The sequence below is a fragment of the Musca autumnalis genome, unplaced genomic scaffold (assembly GCF_047663935.1).
Source record: "Musca autumnalis isolate F117 unplaced genomic scaffold, ASM4766393v1 scaffold_4, whole genome shotgun sequence".
NCBI classification, from domain to species: domain Eukaryota; kingdom Metazoa; phylum Arthropoda; class Insecta; order Diptera; family Muscidae; genus Musca; species Musca autumnalis.
This window is the reverse complement of record NW_027411977.1, coordinates 90491131-90508992: the sequence shown is the minus strand read 5'-3', so window position 1 is coordinate 90508992 and position 17862 is coordinate 90491131. Positions and strand designations below refer to the sequence as shown.

Genomic DNA, 17862 nt, shown 5'->3' with positions numbered 1-17862 from the left:
ATCTTAAACTTAACTTTTTCCGAATTTTGTGTGGTAGGTATTCGAAGCATTGGACCGATATAGTTCATATTTGATATAGTTCATGCCTGAAAGTAATATTACTCTATGCAAAGCAAAGGTGACAAATTCGATTATTCCCTTCGAGAATTATCGTGCACGCCATTTTAGCGAATAATTTGAAATTTTGGGGTGAGGTACCGGAAGGAGTGGACCGATATTGGCCATCTTCGAACTAAAACTAAGTTTGGACTAAATATAACGAATACCAAATTTTGGACAATTTTGATTGTGTTAAGGTGTATAGAGGGTATATACAATTTAGCCTAAAGGCTGAGGATATAAAAATACAGACAAAATAAGGTTATATCGACTTAGAATTTTACTCTGATCAAGAATATATATATTTTATAGTGACCCTGATGAATATTAAACGTTTATTATTAAAGTATGAAGAATAAGGAAAGCCTCAGTCGGCACCAACATTACAAATCGTAATATTTCTTCCAAACGTACAACTTACAATGAGATCTATATCAGGCAACTACTACGGGTATCTTCCTCACAAAAGTTCAAAATTTTCGCTTAAGAGTAATTAAGTTCTTTTCGAAGATAATTCAGTACTTTTCACTGAACACGGTATTTGTGGTAATGCAGATATTGATCCAAAAATCGAAAAACCCTACCGGACCAAGAAGGTCAATATTAGGCAACTTCTTCGATTATGACCCCTACAAAAGTTCTAAATGTTTGTTATAAACTGCTCGATGATGTTTTTATTATTTTCACCAAAGATAGATAGTCCTGGTTACAACCTCTGCAATGGTTCTAGTGGACAAGTCCATACTACCTTTCATGTTAGTCAAAAACTCAACAAAAAAAATCCTACTGTGACCAAGTAAAATGTCTGCTAGGCACGATTACTGTCGAAAGGACTGACTGTCGTCATTGGTCCAACCTTGCCACATTGTAATAGTTAATTCAACTTTAATCGAGTTTCAAGATAAACAACCCCTTCAGGTACCACTCTAACAAAAGTTTAAAATTTTCGCTTAAGGGCTATTTTAGGATTTTTAAATTTCGTCGAATTTGTTTGTGGGCAGGGACATATCTCCTGAAATAATGGTCCGAACGCTGTAAAAAAATCCTAAGGTGACTAATTAAAATGTATGATGGACACAATATCGAAAGTTCCAAGGTGGGCAATATCGGCATTTTCCTTCAGCTAGCTCATTTATTCTCCATACTATTCTCGATAATTGCCCCACAGTGGATAGATCTTCGTCCCAGGACAAATCTTAATCCCTCTCGGGATAGTTACCACCCTCATAAAAACAACCTACTATGTAAATACAAAGAAGAAGAAGAAGAAGAAGAAGAAGAAGAAAAAGGGAGAGCCGTAGCAACAACACTTAAAGATGCCGCACTGTATTATAGCTGCCATGATGTAAAGCAAGAATTTTGTTGCGGATTTGTATTGTAGTCAGTCGAGTGGCAAAGAAGTATTGCCCATTCTATGCAAATAGCCGCAAAATACATGACCAGGAGTGCCGTGTTGCTGCCGTAGAGAAGAATGCGGCATATAAGCCTACCCTGCAACCAATAGCAAGAGACTATTTTATAAGTTCATTTTAATTTCCAAGACTTATGTAGTTTACGACTCTAGTTGCATCTTCAATGATGGCATGCACACAAAATTGGCGGTTATGTACGCTGCTCAGTTACGCGCTTTGATTTTTAATCACTTTTGGTATTTGATTTGATGAAAATCAAATGCTTTTTTTGATAAATCGAAAACATATTAAATCGATTACTAATTTTGTCGTGGGGATGTAGCTCAGATGGTAGAGCGCTCGCTTAGCATGTGAGAGGTACGGGGATCGATGCCCCGCATCTCCAAATCAATGTTTTTGCATCTAGTGGAGAACTGTACTTTCTTATTAAAAACATTGTTTCTCATTCATAATTGGGCTGTTTTGCAAGCTTTTTACGATACGTGTTATTATACTGATAGGCCCTATGTAAAGGTACCGCTTAAGGTTACTTCACCGTTTTGGATACATTACGAAATGAGTTTGCTCAAAGTTGACACTTTGGGATCTCAGTGGCCAAGGATCGTGTTTCAAAAACCTTCTAAACGTACATGCTAAATCTAGTCAATATAGCGGGTACTTCTGACGATGTTCAGGCACATGACAGCTCTCTAACGGAATGTGGATGACTGACTAGTCACTTTCATATTATGTTCTGGCCCCCGACGGCTCTTGAATTGAGTTTCGGTCACTATATAATTACGTTTTGCCCACACCAACTCCTGAACAAAGTATCGTTGATTAATTTACAATATTCTTGTCCACGACGGCTCTTAAACGGATTTGAATTTCGATCACTTTCTCATTGTGCTGTAGCCCACGACCGGTCTTGAACCGAATATCCATCACATTCTTCTTAGATTCTGACCGACAACAGCTGTCGAATAGATTTTGGTCACTTTCTTTTATGTTCTGACCCACCTACGACGGCTCTTGTATCGTATCGGTGATTTTTTTATAATGTTTGTGTCCACGGTGGCTTTTGAATAGAATATCAATTACTTTTTCTTGTGTTCTGGCCTGCGACGGTTCTTGAACAGAGTTTCGGTCGCGATATAATTAGGTTTTGGCACACAACAACTCTTGAACAAAGTATCGGTCATTTCCTTATAATATTCTTGTCCATGACGGCTCCTGAACGGAATGTCAATAACTTTTCCTTCTGTTGTGGTCTGTGACAGTTCTTGAACTGAATTTCGATCACTTTCTTATTGTGGTTCTGAGTCACAACAGCTGTCGAATAGATTTTGTTCACTTTCTTATTATGTTCTGACCCACGACGGCTCTTGAATATAATTTCGGTCACTTTGTTATGTTCTGGCCGTGTTTGGGTCACTTTATAATTACGACAACTCTTGAATAAAGTATCGGTGATTTCTTTATAATAATCTTGTCCCAGACGGCTCTTGAACTAAAAATAAATCATTTTTCCTTCTGTTCTGGCCTGCGACAGCTCTTTAACTGAATTTCTATCATTTTCCCATTGTGGTGTCGCCCACAAGAGCTCTTGAACCAAATATCCATCACTTTCTTCTCAGGCTCTGGCCCACGAAAGCTGTGAACAGTGTTTGGTCACTTTCTTATTATGTTCTGACCCACGATTGCTCTTGAATAGAATTTATGTCACTTTGTTATTATGTTCTTCGGTTTCGGTCACGATATAACAAGGTTTTGGCCCACAACAACTCTTAAACAAAGTATCGGCCATTTCCTTATAATATTCTTGTCCATGACGGCTCCTGAACGGAATGTCAATAACTTTTCCTTTTGTTATGGTCTGCGACAGTTCATGAACTGAATTTCGATCACTTTCTTATTGTGGTGTGACCCATGAGCGCACTTGAATGGAATATCCCTCACTTTCTTCTTAGGTTCTGAGTCACAACAGCTGCCGAATAGATTTTTTTCACTTTCTTATTATGTTCTGACCCACGACGGCTCTTGAATATAATTTCGGACGCGACGGATTTTGAGCGGTGTTTGGGTCACTTTATAATTACGACAACTCTTGAATAAAGTATCGGTGATTTCTTTATAATAATCTTGTCCCCGACGGCTCTTGAACTAAATATAAGTCAATTTTCCTATTGTTCTGCGACAGCTCTTGAACTGAATTTCTATAACTTCCCCTTGTGGTGTCGCCCACTACCGCTCTTGAATCGAATATCCATCACTTTCTTCTCAGGCTATGTTCTGACCTGCGACGGCTTCTGAAATGAATTCAAATCACTTTCTCATTGTGGTGTGGCCCACGACGACTCTTGAACGGAATATCCGTGAATATTCACTTTTGCTTATGTTCTGGCCTGCGACGGCTCTTGGGCTCAGTTCCGATTACTTCCACTTGAACGGAATATCCATCGCTTTCTTAGGTTCTGGCCCACGACAGCTGTTGAACAGATTTTGGTTACTTTCTTATTAAGTTCTGTTCTCGGCTGTTGAGCGGAATATCGGCGACTTTTTCTTGTGTTCCGGCCTGCGACGGCTGATGAACGGAGATTCAGTCACTTTCATATTATGTTCTGTTCCACGACGGCTCTTCAATGGAGTTTCGATCACTATAAAATTACGTTTTTGCCCACAACAACTCTTGAACAAAGTATCGTTGATTTCTTGTCCACGACAGCTCCTGATCGGAATATCAACCACTTTTCTTTCTGTTCTGGCCCGCGACGGATTTTGAGCAGTGTTTCAGTCACTTTATAATTACCTTTCTACCCACGACAACTCTTGAACAAAGTATCGGTGATTTCCTTATAATATTTTTGTTCGCGGTGGCTCTTGATCGGAATATCCATAACTTTTCCTTATGTTCTGACCTGCGACGGCTTCTAAACTGAGTGTCATGTTATTTGTAGGAAGATTTTAAAATGTTGAAGTTAGACAATCTTTTATTATCAAGTTGATTTGTGCAATAAATGGCAAGTCTATAATTTCGAGAGGTTGCACACTATGGACCTCTGTGTTACAAACACAAAAACAAACCAATGTTCTATTTGAGAAACACTGGCACGGTTTGTGTATGGTTGGTATAAGCTACCAACAAAATTTTGTTATGTGCATTTGTTGAAAATCAACGGCACATAACAGTGGAAGAAGGTTTGCTTTGTTTTGCAAACACTTTCGTCGGGGTTGAGTGAGGTTGATAAAGAAAAACTTCTCATTGAAGTTTTTTCTTGGTTCACCTTCTTTATACTTCGAACAAGGGAACTGATGAGATCCTGTGGCGAGGGTCGAAACTAGTCTTCCCTGCCTTACCCCTTGGCGAACAACGCCAAACCGTCTCCACTAATAATTTAGTTGTTTTAGATATTAAAACAACAACAATGGGATTAAGACAGACTATTTTGAAAAATCAAAATTGTAAAAGCTGTCCCAATAAAAAAACGCGACCAATGTTCTATTTGAAAAACTAATACCTTAGAATTAGATGACGGATTACTTCAATATTTTTTAGTAATAATGGGAACAATTCAGTCGACGAAAATTAGTCATTTAGAAAAATTTTCATATTATTTTCCATTCAACATGAAACTAGTCATTCTGCATCCATCAGGCAGGCATATCACAATATATAGCTCCAACTGTGAACATTCAATTCCTAATAAAAAAAAAACATTTAACAATTACGCACAATACCAAGAATGACCTAATAGCTGTGGAAGACAAAGACAATTTGTCTGTGTGCCTCCATGTGGACTGGAACATGAGCACGATTGGGTGTACGTATTGCTTGCAGTCTGCTAATACAGACGGCTACGTCAAAAACATCAAACAATAAATTTTATACATGGAATAAGAATAGTTACGTGTACGTTGAGAACAAAAGCGAATTAAATAAAACAAAATTAGTTAACTTTTTTAAAATAGTTGCTAACGAAAAGCGATTTACACAAGCAAATATTATTTCACAGATAGAGTATTTCATAAAGTGACTCAATGCTTTAAACCCAAAATCGCTTTAAGTCACTTCAATTCTCAACGGCGTATCATTTGGTAAATAACGGTTAAAAAGAATCTTAATTTTATGTTAGCCTCTTTGTCGTCAAAGTGAATTGCCTATAAATATTTAAATATAAATATACAGACAGACAGGCATACACACATTTAACGAATAATATTTTGACGATATGACGGAGAGCTTTGATAAAACGACCACTTTCACTGTTTTTTTTTTTTTCGTTTATTTGTTTTGTTTTGTCTCCGGCCTTAGCTTATCGTCTGAAATGCAGACACAAACACTTTGGTGCTACTACAACAACTGCTGCATGGAACGTGACTTGGTAGAGACTACACTATGACGTTGTGTCACATTTGGATTAGTAGTGCTGCCGCCGCCGACTATTTAAAGACAGTTTAACTGATAGCAAATGACGTTGGTTGTAGTGCAAAGTGTAATGATTTGTTGATTATTTTTAAAACTATTTTTAATTTACACATGGGGATGTAGCTCAGATGGTAGAGCGCTCGCTTAGCATGTGAGAGGTACGGGGATCGATGCCCCGCATCTCCAGGACTTATGTTTTTATAAAAAATTGTCATAGAAAGGTGTTAGGAAGTTTTTGAAGTGACTGGGACTGAAAGATGGAGTTTTGGTTTCAAATTCTGAAGTTTACACATTCTTGAATAACTAACTCAGCATGCTACAATGCCTCAGACTACTTAAACTCTATCACTTTTCATTGTGCTCTGTGCTTTGGCCCACGACGGTTGTTGAACGAAGTATCGATGATTTCCCTATTTATTTTCTGTTCCAGGAAAGCTCTCGAACTGAGTAGCCATCACTTTCTTCTTAGGTTCTGGCCCACGACGGCTCTTAAACGGAGTATCGCTCACTTTATAATTATGTTTTGGACCCAAAACGACTCCTGAGCGGAATGTACATCACTTTGTTCTTATGTTCTGCCCAACGACGGCACGTGACGTGTCAGTCACTTTTCCATGTGTTCTGGCCCACAACCGTTTTTGAATGAATTGTCTATCACTTTTTTCTTAGTTTGTGGCTCACGACTGCTCTTGAACGTAGTTTTGGTCCACGACGGGTCTTGAATGGAGTATCGGTCTCTTTATAAATACGTTTTAGCCCACGACAACTCTCGAACAAAGTCTCGGCTGCCCTTGAACGGAAAAGCGACAATTTTTTTTAGTTTGACCCAAGATGGATCTCGAGCAGAATATCGGTCATATTATAATTACGTTTCGGCTGCTCTTGAACAAAGAATCGGTGACTTTCTTCTAATACTCTCTTGAGCGGAGCATGGATAACTTTTTTCTTAGGTTCGGAAAACGACCGTATTTGAATAGCAGAGGTCATTGTGGCTCACGACGACTCATGAACGAAAGCTCGATTACTTTCTTCTTATGTTTTGGTCCACAACGGTTCTTGAACGGAATATTGGTCACATTCTTCATTTGTTCTGCATTACGACGGCATCCGTCACTTTTCATTGTGTTCTGGCCCACAACGCCTGTTGAACGAATTGTTAATCAATGTTTTCTTAAGTTGTGGGTCACCACGGCTCTTCAACAGATTGCTCTTTTGCATCACGACGGCACGCGACTTATTATCCGTCACTATTCCTTGTGTTCTGGCCCACAACGCCTCTTGGACGAATTGTCTGTTTTCTTAGGTTGTGGGTCACGACGGCTCTTTAACGGAAGGAGTTTCGGTCACTTTATAATTACGTTTTTGCGCACGACAACTCTTTAACAAAGTATCGCTGATTTACTTATTATGTTCTTGTCTACTTGAACGGAATATCGATAACTTTCTTCTTAGTATGACCCAAGACAGCCACCGAGCGGAATATCATTTTATAATTACATTTTGGCCCACGACTGCTCTTGAACAAAGTATAGGCGACTTCCTTCTTCTCGATCACTTTCATCTTAGAATCGGACCACGAGGCCCCTTAAACGGAATATCTGCAAATTTTCTTTGTGCTCTGGCTCACAACTGTCACTTTTGCTTGTGTTCTGACTCACGACGGCTCTTGGACGGAATATCGATCACTTTTTTTGTTTCCTTTCCCACGAGGGCACTCCTTGTGTTTGCATTTATATTCTAGCTTACGACGTCTCTAAACCGAAGTATCGGTCACTTTAGTCTTATGTTCATGCCAATGACGGCTCTTGAGCGGAATATCGTTCACTTTTCCTTGTATTCTAGGCCACAACGGCTCTTCAACGGATTGTAGTCACTTTATAATTATGTTTTAGCCCATAACGACTCTTGAGCAAATTATCGATGATTTCCTTATTATAGTCTGGTTCATTTCGGCCTTTGAACGAAATATCGAACACTTTACCTTATGCCTTACACCACGACGGTTCTTGAAGGGAGTATCCATCACTTTCTTCTTAGTTTCTGGCCCACGACAGCTGTTGAACAGATTTTGATCACTTCCTTAATTATTTTTTGGCCCACAAAGGCTCATAAACCCCACGATATAAATTTATCCATTCGTGATCGTGACCCACGGTGTTACACCCCAATATGTCTTTACACTCACCTTCGATAATGATATCGCACACTTAGAAAAGTATTTGTACCGATGTTTCTTGGTCTTATTTGAACTCATCTCCATGTCTCTGCCCTTGTATACTAGGGATAGGCAACGGAAAGCAATAATCGATTTTGGTCTAAAACTAAGGATAAAATTTTTTGGTGTGTTAATTATTTCAGTTGTCCTAAAACTCGACTTACAAATGTTCCATAACCGCAAAAAATCTATTATTCGTCGATTTTTGATTTTTTTTTTTTTTTTTTTTGAAACTGTAAAACGGCCAAGTCAACAATCAACAGGCACACTCAAAAATCGATCGCAAGATTAAGCGAGTTTAACTCCAGACAAAAGTCGACTACGATTTTTAGACTGTTGACCGCAAAAAAGTCGATTAATCGAAAGTCGACTTACGTATCCTTACTGTATACCCTCACAAAAGGCTTCCGGGCTGTTTGCTGTAGACTTCCCAATGTCGTCTCTCTGCTGCTGCGCCAACCACGTGGCTTTACGGCTTTTCGTTTCTTCCTAAGGAAACATTCACCTCCCCCGCTTGTGTGGGAGTTGGGTGAGCCTCAGAAATTGGAGCGTAACGAAGTTGCGGACAGTATCTGCCGGATTAGGAGTAGAAAATCGCCAGGTATCGACGGCATGACCGGAAGGATGTATAAAGCCATATGGAAGGTTATGCCTGAGTATATTGAGTCCGTTCTTGGTGGTTGCATTAACCAGGGGTACTTTCCGCGTGCGTGGAAGGAAGCTCGCATCTTGGTGCTCCTCAAGTCGCCTGATCGGGTGGGGAGTAATCCTCGCTCGTATCGGGGCATAAGCCTTCTTCCAGTGCTTGGAAAAATGCTGGAGAGGATTAAGGTGGCAAGGCTTGGGGAGTGCCGCGGCGTGGGTCCTTCGCCGCATCTGTTCGGCTTTGTAGAGGTACGGTGGACGCGTGGATGCATGTGCAGAACAGTCTGAGCGGGTCAAATGCCAAATATGTCTTAGGCATATTTGTTGACTTTAAGGGGGGGCATTTGACTTCCTTTCGTGGTATAGCGTGCTCGCTAAGCTGTCTGAGATCAGGTGTCGGCAGTTTGTTCTCTGGTCGAGTTATTTCAGTGGACGAAGGGCTTGTGTCGTGGGAGCCAATGAGACGGTCTGGACAGATGTGGAGCGAGGCTGCCTTCAGGGGTCTATTTGTGGTCCATTTATTTGGAACCTCATGATGGATTCTCTGTTGCGGGAGTTAGCGACCACTTTCAAGATCTGTGCGTATGCTGATGATCTCCTCATCATGATCGAAGGTGAGGCTCGTGCCGAACTGGAACGGCGCGCTGAGGAGGCCATGGGCATCGTGGGGGTCTGGAGTGATCGTGTGGGTGTTGAGGTGTCTAAGGAGAAGACTGAGCTAATGCTGCTGAAAGGCAGATTAGCGCACAGTCGACCTCCCCACGTTCGATTTGGTGACCACGGCATACGGTATGTCAAGCAGGTCAAATTTTCTGCCGCACTTTGATCGTTTGAAGGACAAGTTAGCTGCTGTAGCTGGTATGTTTAGAAGGGTCTTGCGGACCGACTGGGGTTTGAGCAGACGTTCCGTGCGCACCATATATGCTGGGCTCTTTGTTGCCTGTGCAACATATGGTGCACCTGTATGGTGTGCCGCAGCATCTCTTGTCGTAGAAAGCTCTTGTCGTGTCAACGAGTGGTCATGTTAGCATGTCTGCCAGTGTGTCGCACTGTGTCCACGGACGCAATGCAGGTGCTACTTGGTGTCCTGCCCTTTGAGCTGGAAGCGAGATGTAGGACTGTTCTGTACAAGCTGAAGCGTGACTTGCAACTGCCTGAGGATGATTGGCTCGGGCCTTCTGATCTGGTGGATGGGGATGCTAGGCGGCGCAGTGCAATCCTTCGGGAGCGTGCTGCTGTTAGGTGGCAGACTAGGTGGACGGACAGTGACAAAGGGAGGGTGACTTACGAATTTATTCGTGACGCTACGTTCGTACTGGACCGCCCAGACTTCAGATTTAGCATGAGTCTGGGATTCTTACTGACGGGGCATGGCTCTCTAAATGCATTTTTATATGCAAGAGGCCTGTCCGGGACAGATTTATGTGGGTGTGGGATGACTGAAGACTGGCGGCATATACTGAAGGAATGCCGGTACTATGATGACATTAGAGATTTAGTCAATATGGGTATCACGTATGGAGGGGCGGGGTGGGATTTCAGTAGGACACTTTGAGACAGGCGGACTTTTAGTAGTTTAAGTAGGTTTGCACGTGAAGTGTTTGTTAGGAGAAGGACTACACTTAGTGGAGGTAATTCCTTCACATAGTCATCTCTACAATTTGGGCGTAAGGTGTTGGAGGAGAGTTGGTGCGGTGCGCCGTTTTGTGTCCTGGTGTGGATGTCGTGCCGGTCATCCGGGAGGGTGGCTTCGTCTACTGTTTGTGTTGTGTTGTCCGTTGCCGCGGTCCCTGTGGGCCCATTTGCAGTCTGTGAGGACAGCATGTTAATTGTTTGTGGTCCTGTCTTGTGTGTTTGTTCCGCTGGTTTATATGGAGGCCACAAGTCCGGGGCTGTTTGGAGTCCAACTTGTACTGGTCATTGACTACGAAGCCTGACCGGAGGCTATATTCTGATACCGCGGGTGCCAGGTGCCCCCAGATCCTCGGATCTCGCCTGGCAGTTGGTGTTGGCCCCCTTGTGGGAGCATCGCGGTGGCTTTGGTTTAGACCCAGATCGCGGGTAGAGTTTCGGTTCGAATGTGGAGTTGCATATCAACCGGGTGCCTGACCCAAAGAAAGGCAGGAGTTTAGATAGGCTCCGCTCCTAACCAAGGAGGCGACGACGTCCAAATACGTGCGAGCGAATTGGTACTCGTACTTTCTGTGCGGGGGCGTTGGTAGACCCTATTTTAAGAATTTTGAATATGTTAGCTAAATTTGGTTCTTTTGTCGGATAGAGGTGGATTGCAAAATACTTGTTTCTGCTTTCCCTTGTTGAAGATTTTCATATACTGAAGATTGCAAGCTTTTAATTCCTAGAAACTATTTTAACCTAAGCAGTAAATAACACTTCACTAATTTATTTCGATCTCATACATGGGGATGTAGCTCAGATGGTAGAGCGCTCGCTTAGCATGTGAGAGGTACGGGGATCGATGCCCCGCATCTCCAATTAATAAATATTTTTAAATATATATTTTTTATTTATTTAAAATCGGCTTGTATAAATATTTATCGGATTTCCAGAAAAATGTTTGGAGAATAGCAGAATTTAATAGAGGGAAATGCGTTGAGATCCAGAGATCCATACATCCAGAATGATGTGTTGTCTAAGCGTTCGTATCATAATTTTAAACATGACATTTCTTCAAGGAAATGTGTGAAATTTTCTGAATTTTTTACAACAACCAGATGATGTTTATATTTTTCTCACATGCCCTGTAAGTGAGCGACAGAAAATCAAATTAAACAATAACTTCACGAGTGTTACCCGCATTATACTCACTGTACAAAAAAGGATATGCGAATTATGGGAACATTTTCAGATCAGATTTGATCAATTCTATCAAAAATCAAGTCACTGTTTATAAAATGAGACTATCCAATAAATTCTTTCGCATATATTGTGGGCCTCCACGATTTAAGGATAAGGGAGACGATTTAATTTCATTAATTTCAAATTATAATTTCAAATGTTTATTATAATTTAAAATTTTCTTTGCAATTTCATCGATAGTCCAGAATATAAAAAATAATCCATCCGTAGTGGGAATTGAACCGCGGAATCACTAAAAAAATATTTTACATGCTTAACTACAAGGGGATGTAGCTCAGATGGTAGAGCGCTCGCTTAGCATGTGAGAGGTACGGGGATCGATGCCCCGCATCTCCAAAATATTTTTTTTTATTATTAAAAACAAATTTTGTGAAAAACAATATTGTGAAAAGTGTTGTGATATTATTTTTAGCACATTTCCATGTAAATGATATTTTTAACACAAATTAGATTAAATTTTTTTTCACTGGCGTTTTATTGTGGGGATGTAGCTCAGATGGTAGAGCGCTCGCTTAGCATGTGAGAGGTACGGGGATCGATGCCCCGCATCTCCAATAATGATTTCATTTTTTATTTATTTTATTTTAAATGTAAGAACATTTTGTTGAGTTTGTGTTAACTGCATTGTTTAAAAAACTTGCAAATAAGCAGTTAGGCATCTCATAACCCACCAAACAAATATGCAGTGCCTACAACAACTATTTCAAATACAACTCAACTCTATTTTTAACAAATTCCATATGATACAAGGTGAGACCAACAACCATTAGTATTATGTTAGTGGTCACATTGCAACGTGAAGGCATGTCTGTATGACCTTGGGGCGTGATTGGCTTAGTTTAGTTTTAAAACCGGTATATGTATTGAAAATGTGCATTATTTTTTCAATATTAATGCCAGTGAATTTGTAACTAACTGTATTGAAAGTTTATGTGTGATAGAAATGTATTGAATTTGCCTACTTTTTACAGTCAGCAACATATGGGGATGTAGCTCAGATGGTAGAGCGCTCGCTTAGCATGTGAGAGGTACGGGGATCGATGCCCCGCATCTCCAATTTTTTTTTTTTTTCATTTATTTTCGTGATTTTTATATGTTTTGATTATTCTCAAGAGTTATAAGAGATATAGAGAATAAAATCTTTTCAAATAACATTAAACAAAATAATCTACTTATATTAGAAATTGAACCAGATTCTCCAAAAAATTATAGGAATCCAACATTATAGGGGGATGTAGCTCAGATGGTAGAGCGCTCGCTTAGCATGTGAGAGGTACGGGGATCGATGCCCCGCATCTCCAGGATAATTTTTTTTTTTTTGGGGGGAGAATACTCACAAAGTTTCTTCCTTAATTTTTTTTTTCAAATTCGTAAATTTTCCTTAGTTTAAGAAATGAATTATTCAGCACTTCAAAATTTGTGGATGTAGACTTAATATTACAAGTGAATTCTATCATCAGGGGATGTAGCTCAGATGGTAGAGCGCTCGCTTAGCATGTGAGAGGTACGGGGATCGATGCCCCGCATCTCCAGGATAAATATTTTTGTGGCCAATTTTATGGGGCTTTTGTTTTATGGGGCTTTGTATAATGAAAATAAACGAACTTATTGTATGTTTTGCTCAACGTGTCCTTGACTTATTTCCAGATTCTTCATTAGGAGTGTCTTTTAAATATTTTGCATTAAAATGTATTCCTCATTATCATGTAATTAATAAAATAATTAATTACTCAAATAATAAAACACGTTTAGGCTTAATATAAATCACAGAACCGTTTCTACATAATCGCAATAGAATTCTTTTGTGTTTCTAGAATCCTTTCATTGAGTTTTGACAAACTGGAATTGCTGCCATCATTATACAAATTTATATATAAACTTTTTTTCTTTAAAATTGGTAGATCGAGACTTACCGCCCTTTACATGTAATTATATTGATGGATAAACAATGTCTGGTAACTTACCTGTAATGAAAAATACAATATTTATTATTAGGTATTATAAGAATGTAAAGATATATGTATGTTTAAATAAAAAATAATTATACTTAGTAACAGTTCTAAAGGTCCAGAAGCAAAAACGGAGAACTACAAAATGAAAACGTGAACCAGAGAGATGAAGTTATCAATCTTCAGTTGTCAAAGAAGAGTCATCTGAACGTAAATTCTCCGTTAGCTTCGTCTCTATGCCGTTTTATCTTAAAGGAGGGAGTGAGGTAGTACGAGCACCTACCTCTGGAACCCTTTAGTTTTCCGCGCACAAAAAGTCTGACTACGGTGTTCCCCTAAAACAAATATGGAAGACGGAAAGAGAATGAAAGTTACGGTGCAGGACGTAAATAACGCAGCACCGACGGGGACCGGCGAATTGCCTACGAATCACATCTCGTCGTCATCAAGCAATCGAGTGCAACTATCTCCCACAGATGTAGGCGTTTTGTTATACATATGTGTGGTCGAATGTACTGCTACAAGCACACAATCGAGATGGAAAAGGTGAATGAGACAGGGTAGATGCTTAGGTAGAGTTTAATCTAGAGCACACCATCAGAGAGTTGGATCGAGTCAGACTCCGAATCTGACAGCAACAGCATAATAAGTATAACAGCATAAATGTCCACAAGTTGGTAGATTAAGTAAGCGAAAGTATCGCTAAACTAATTACTAAAAAGGAAGGAAGTTCAAGAAGAACCAAGGAGATCATTAATACTCCCTACAATATCACGAAAGCGGCGATTATTATAAAATCTAATGAAGAACAGAACCTTGCAAAACCATCCAAGAAAAAAAGAGTTTCCTTTTAATTGTAAACCTCATTAAGTCCCACGCACGGAAAACTGTCCAGCAATGAGCATAGCTTATAGGCGAACAGCCTAACATACCACTTGGGCTCGAAGCCGAACATGCGGGGGAGTTAGCAGTATAGCAACTCATTGGGAGTGTGACAAACTAAAGCTGGTGAGGAGGGGTGAAATACCTCACCTAACTAAAGCGTTGGAATACGTGAAGGTGTATGACTGAAAATGGAACGTATTTGTTAAGAAAACCGAAATTTTGGAAATAAAGATGTGGGAAGTCTTCCACAGGGAGGAGAAAGAGGATACCACTCTCCGTCGTTGGGATTTGACTATCTTTCACTAGTTAGTCTTACAAAGACAAGGGGCAGGGAGTACTACATCTCCAATACAGTCTTCTTTAAAATTGAAAGGGCTTTGGAAGCTTAAACCTCCCAGCAGCACACAAAGGTGAGTCGAAACCACCAGCGACCCCAAGAAGCTTAGCTTAAGGGGAACATCCTAACGTACCACTTGTGAACGAATGCTAACATGCGGAGAAGTTGACAGCAGTATAGCAACTGCTTGCGAAGGTAGCAAACTGATGCTGCTGACGGAACGCATGCTTGAAGTATTTGGCAAGCAAAACTAAACTTTGGAAGTGAAGGGCTTAGAGAAGCTTAAACCTCTGAGCGATACACAAGAGGGAGCCGAAGAAGTCCATCCAAATAAAACACCATCGGGGTAAAGGCAACACGCAGAGACAATTTTTTTTCGCTTTTGTTGAAAAAACAATATCTATTTTTGTTCAAACAAATTATTTATTTTGTTCAAGCATTGCAATTGCAAATACAAAAATACCATATTTTGCTCCAAACATACAAAACAAAAATAACTTGCGAAATTTCTCAATATTGTAAAAATCATTGACGATACCTATGGTAGGAACTATCATTTTTTTACAAAAACTATTGTCAGCCCAGAAAACTTTTTGATTTGATCACATATAATTCTCATATACACGTTCCACATAACTTTGGTATAAATGTCACGTATAATACTGTGAGTATTGACAAACACAACACATGGTCAGGTTTTGTCAGGTTTAACTAAGTAGTCAACAAATTGGATGAACTACTCCATTATTGCGCTCATCCTCCAAGCACCAAGCATAACAAATATGAAAAGAAAACACAAATTACTACCAAAAACACTTCTCATATTGTGGTGTAACTCAACTATCAAAACACAACGAAGAATGGGAAAGAAAAAACATGGTGTTACATACACCAGGGACGCACTTCTTTGCAAAGACAGTGTAGTGAGGGCACCCACTGAGTTATTTTTACATTTGCTTCTCTCTCTCACTTACAGTGTAAGTGAATGAAAACAAACAATAAACATCATGTGGTTGTTGTTTTCTTTACTCATACATACACACATACTAAAACATTGATGGAAATTCTTGGGCGACGCTGTCATACACCGAAAAAGAGTAAAGATAAAATAAAAAACTCTGACCACCAAAACTCACCAAAAATTTTTTTTCGCCACGGCATCGAATATCGAGAGAAGGGAATAAAATTGTCGAAGAAAATAGAATAATATTGTCCAGTAGACTAAAACACTGACCACCAAAACTCACCAAAAATTTTTTTCGCCACGGCATCGAATATCGAGGAAAGAGAATAAAATTGTCGAAGAAAATAGAATAATATTGTCCAGCAGACTAAAACTATTGTTGGATATGACAAAAACAATTGTTGTAATTAATAAAAAACGATTGTTGGAGTCACAATACTACATTCGGAATCTAACTATATCTTTACAATACATAGTATGTATTTTGTTCTTCCAATATTGTTAGGTCAATCATATTTTTTCTCTGCTTGCATACTAATCAAATTGTGCCATATATTGTATTGTATTGTAGTGAAAACCAGATTATTGTTGTGAACACTATATTATATGGTTAAATATAATCAATCTAATATTTATGATATATTCGCAGAGAAGAAATATGCGAAATTAACTACTTTTGTAACAACATTTGTTTGTTTTTGTCCACCTTTGCTGTTACAAATTCGAAGATCATCCTTCAATAAACCAAAAAAATACAAAAATATTTCAAGAAATGTATAATCATCCCCGAAAACTGTTGATTAAATTTTTATACTTGTTATATGTAATTTTCATATATATTTTTCTAATAGTTTTGGTATAAATGCGGCTGCTACCTCAATGTAGCCAAATTTGTATTTGTATCGTTTTTTTTTTTCTTTTTTTGGGAGCAACATTTCCCGAATTGCCCCTTCCGAATTCATTTGGTCCGTGCCAACATGCTGGAAAATCCAGGACCAATTTATTTGTGTTCCGTTTGTCACATCCGCACACACCACACTCAAACTTCGGCTAGATACAATAGATGTTGGGTGTGGGTACATCTCAGAGGTTGTTCGGAACTCGTCCATGCGAAGGGACTATGTTTCTGCATGCTGCGTAAACACAGACCCCAGTGAGTCGTCGTCGTCGCCATCAGATGACGCTACTCCCCCGTAGTCCATCCAAAAGCAGCCGCACACGCAGCACTTAACACTACCCGTTGTTCAACTCCATGAAAGTGCATCCTTTTTCCAATTTAATTGCAGTAGACTCTGAGGTATGATCGAGGAAATAGTGGATTTCATAAAGTTGGAAGAATATCAAGCTCAACTACAACTGCAACTTATAGCGTTGTGATGGTTACAACGATCTGAAGAAGGATCGCACCAGAAGTGGATGTGTGGGATTAGCTTTCTTATTGCACCAATCTGTTCAATATAGGTCCATCCCGCTTGAGCCAGGCTCTAGACACCCGTACATGAAATTTTACACAGGTGTGAAACTGGCGAGGCAGTACAAGTACACGTCCCGACGATAAATAGTTGCACTCCAGGTTATAGATTCAACATTAACCCGCTTTTGATAGCCAAAAACCGTCTGGTCTTGGGGGACTTTAATGCTGATCATGAATTGTAACATTCGGTCCTCGGAAACGACCAGAAGGATATAGTGCTAGCTGAGCAGATTGAAAGCTCTACGTTTTGCTGGGTCAAAGAGGACGCACCTACCACAATTAGCGGAGAGTGTCACAGTTCGTCAGACATAACGATCGTGTCATCTGATCTAACAAGTGACGTGACCCATCGTTTCTCTTGGGTCAGACTATCTTCCCATAATTGTATCCATCACCTTTGAACGCCGCGCTTTCATCAATCTAGGAAAACCTGATTGGCTTGGCTTCAAAGAGTTCACAAATCACCGCATCAGGGATCTGCCCAATCCTTCTGATGTTCGGTCCTCGCAAATGATCAGAGGAATATTGTGTTAGCTGAGCAGATTGATAGCTCCATGTTTTGCACGGTCAATGACAGTTCGCCAGACATAACTATCGTGT

The 17862-nt window shown here is 39.8% G+C and overlaps 1 protein-coding gene and 8 non-coding genes across 27 annotated transcripts in view; 8 read left to right on the top strand and 1 right to left on the bottom strand.

Moving 5' to 3' along the window:
* nmo (serine/threonine-protein kinase nemo) overlaps window positions 1–17862 on the bottom strand; it is a 447619-nt gene that overhangs the window by 126901 nt on the left and 302856 nt on the right. The window lies entirely within an intron of this gene.
* TRNAA-AGC (transfer RNA alanine (anticodon AGC)) lies at window positions 1824–1896 on the top strand. Its single transcript has one exon. It is a non-coding gene; the product is annotated as a tRNA-Ala (tRNA).
* TRNAA-AGC (transfer RNA alanine (anticodon AGC)) lies at window positions 6030–6102 on the top strand. Its single transcript has one exon. It is a non-coding gene; the product is annotated as a tRNA-Ala (tRNA).
* TRNAA-AGC (transfer RNA alanine (anticodon AGC)) lies at window positions 11196–11268 on the top strand. Its single transcript has one exon. It is a non-coding gene; the product is annotated as a tRNA-Ala (tRNA).
* Window positions 11917–11989, top strand: TRNAA-AGC (transfer RNA alanine (anticodon AGC)). The gene has a single exon. It is a non-coding gene; the product is annotated as a tRNA-Ala (tRNA).
* Window positions 12135–12207, top strand: TRNAA-AGC (transfer RNA alanine (anticodon AGC)). Its single transcript has one exon. It is a non-coding gene; the product is annotated as a tRNA-Ala (tRNA).
* TRNAA-AGC (transfer RNA alanine (anticodon AGC)) lies at window positions 12637–12709 on the top strand. The gene has a single exon. It is a non-coding gene; the product is annotated as a tRNA-Ala (tRNA).
* On the top strand, window positions 12882–12954 carry TRNAA-AGC (transfer RNA alanine (anticodon AGC)). Its single transcript has one exon. It is a non-coding gene; the product is annotated as a tRNA-Ala (tRNA).
* Window positions 13113–13185, top strand: TRNAA-AGC (transfer RNA alanine (anticodon AGC)). Its single transcript has one exon. It is a non-coding gene; the product is annotated as a tRNA-Ala (tRNA).